Source organism: Octopus bimaculoides, chromosome 1 (genome assembly GCF_001194135.2).
Source record: "Octopus bimaculoides isolate UCB-OBI-ISO-001 chromosome 1, ASM119413v2, whole genome shotgun sequence".
NCBI lineage: Eukaryota > Metazoa > Mollusca > Cephalopoda > Octopoda > Octopodidae > Octopus > Octopus bimaculoides.
Window position 1 is genome coordinate 125,400,686 of NC_068981.1, and position 2,691 is coordinate 125,403,376.

Genomic DNA, 2,691 nt, shown 5'->3' on the forward strand with positions numbered 1-2,691 from the left:
TAATATATATATATATATATATATATATATATATATTTCCTTGCCAAGATACCACTCCTAATGTTAGACACCACTGATAAATGTTAACCACTAGTCTTAATATAAAGCACCTCTCTTTCACATTAGACACTTCTCCAAATATTAGACATCAATACTAGACACCATCTTTAATGCTAGACAGCAGTACTAATGCTAGACAATTCCTAATTCTAGACATCATTCTATAATAGGTGCTGGCAGGGCTGTGTGGTAGAAAGTTTGCTTCTCACATGGTTCCGGGTTCAACCCCACCTTGGGTGTTTTCTAGTACAACCCCAGACCAAACAAAACCTTGTGAGAAGATTTGATAAAAGACAAAAACTGAAAGAAGCCTCTCTCTCTCTCTCTCTCTGTCTCTCTCTCTTTTTACTTCACAACCAGTGCTGGTTTGTTTATGCCTCCATAGCTTAGCAGTGTGGCCAAAAGATAAGTACTGGGCTTTGATTCATCCTCTTCAAGGAGGCACCCCAGTATGCCTGCAGTCCAATGACTGAAACAAAAGAAAAGTTAGACAAAACTCTTTGTTGTCAGACATTTCCACTAACATCAAACAGTCCTCCAAAAGATGGGCACTATTTTCCTATCAGATCTCCACCCACTTTTAATGCTACCCTTTAATGCCAATTACTTCATTTCAACTCTTTTCAAAACTGATGTACCATTTCTCAAGAAGTTATTGAGGTCAATGACTTTGACAGTAAAGAAAATGTATGTGAAACATTAATGCTTTTCCCCTGAGATCATTAGTGATATAAAATGAAATAACATTAACCAGATATTGAAATCAAGTCACTAACCCAGCAGATGGTTAAATTTGTTTCTACAGCACTTGTTTAATATTAACTATAGATCACTATTGTTGGACTGTTAACCCTCCTTTATTTATATGTTAAGATATATGAAATATCTTGCTCTAGTCACGTAAAATTCTTTCTCTGTAGGAGAGATCAGATCTGTAAACATGCAGATTTTCACTTTAAAAATGGGTAATACAGTATTTGGCTTACATGTTGTAAACATGTAATTTCTGTAATATATACAAGATATGAAAACAGAGATGTTATTCATGGTCATATATCTGATACAGAACTTAATAATAATTTACTGTAAAATGGTTGCTGTACTAGATTGACATTAACAGTACTGATTTTTAACTATCACCATTGTATACTTCAGGCAGTGATTTAGCAAAATTGTGAGGAAAGAAGATTGCTTCTTAATCACATGGATTTGGGTTCATCCCACTGCATAGCACCTCGAGCAAGTGTCTTCCACGATACCCCTAGGCTGACCAATGGTTTGTGCATGGATTTGGGAGACAGAAACTGAAAGACACTTGTTTTGTTTTGTGTATGTGTGTGTGTGAGAGAGAGAGAGAGAGAGAAAACAAGATTAAAAATATAGGCAGATATTTTTTAATCACATTGTAGGAGTCAAAATTTAGCTAACCAAATTGACCAGTGTAAGTCACTGCAACTCATGAGGTCCTCAAAATTACACTCCACTCTATTATTCGTGTTTTCCATATGTATGTACGTATGTGGATGTGTATGTGTGCACATGTATGTATGCTTGTGTATTTGTTTTGCTGTCTCTTTACCTTGACTTTGCATGATAGTTATAAGCAAGTGTTACCATCATACAAGCAATGTCCTGTGTTTCCAAACTTCCATAGAAAGGTATCTCATCGTGGGGAAATATTACCTAGCTTGGAAACAGGTGGGAGCTGGTGACAGGAAGGGCATCCGGCCATAGAAAATCCACCTTGACAAATTCTGTCCAAGTCATGCAAACAAGGAAAAGTGGATGTTGAAACAATAATGATAATGCTGATGATTATGATGTATTAAAACCCCACTAATGTCAACTTTAGTAGCAGTTCAGGACAGAAGATTGATGAAATTGCAAGGACATTACATGAGATGAATTGAATCATCTGATTTGACTTTTTGTGCTCTGACAGCACTAATTGCAATGATACTGAAGCCAAGCTGTATAGGCCTTTTTCCCTTTCCTTTGGCCAACATCAGTGGCATGAAGAGAAGAAACTTGCAAACATGGGCTACAGCTGCTCTTCTACCTACAAAATAATCCTCAGCCTGTATCTTGAGAAAGAAATTTTTAGGTTCAGATCCATAATATATATCTATATATGTGTATGCAGTATAGTAAGAATTTTGCTTCCCAACACATTGTTGTAAGTTCAGACTAACTGCGTGACACCTTGGGTAAGTGTCTTCTGCTATAAGTGCCTTGTGAGTGGATTTGGTAGATGGAAATTGAAAGATGTTCATCATATATGTATGTGTATGTATGTTTGTGTTTGTCCACCACCACTGCTTGACAATCGGTGCTGGTTTGTTTACATCCCTGTGACTTAGTGGTTCAGTAAAAGAACCCCAATAGAATAAGTATCAGCCTTTATGATAATAAGTATTGGGGTTGATTTGTCCACCAAAAACCCCTCAAGGCAGTGTCCCAGCATGGCCACAGTCCAATGAATGAAGCACGTAAGAAATAAAAAAATATGTTTGTGTGTATGTACACACATGCACACACACAAACATACATATATACTTGTCTGTGTATGTATATATATGTATGTGTGTGTGTGTGTGTGTGTTTGTGTCTGTTCAGACACACTCATGCACG

At 36.8% G+C, this 2,691-nt stretch overlaps 2 protein-coding genes across 5 annotated transcripts in view; one reads left to right on the forward strand and one right to left on the reverse strand.

The window, feature by feature from the left end:
* LOC106873822 (glycosaminoglycan xylosylkinase) overlaps nt 1-2,691 on the reverse strand; it is a 419,531-nt gene that overhangs the window by 254,678 nt on the left and 162,162 nt on the right. The gene's annotated exons all lie outside the window — the stretch shown is intronic.
* LOC106878725 (potassium channel subfamily T member 2) overlaps nt 1-2,691 on the forward strand; it is a 747,999-nt gene that overhangs the window by 146,591 nt on the left and 598,717 nt on the right. The window lies entirely within an intron of this gene.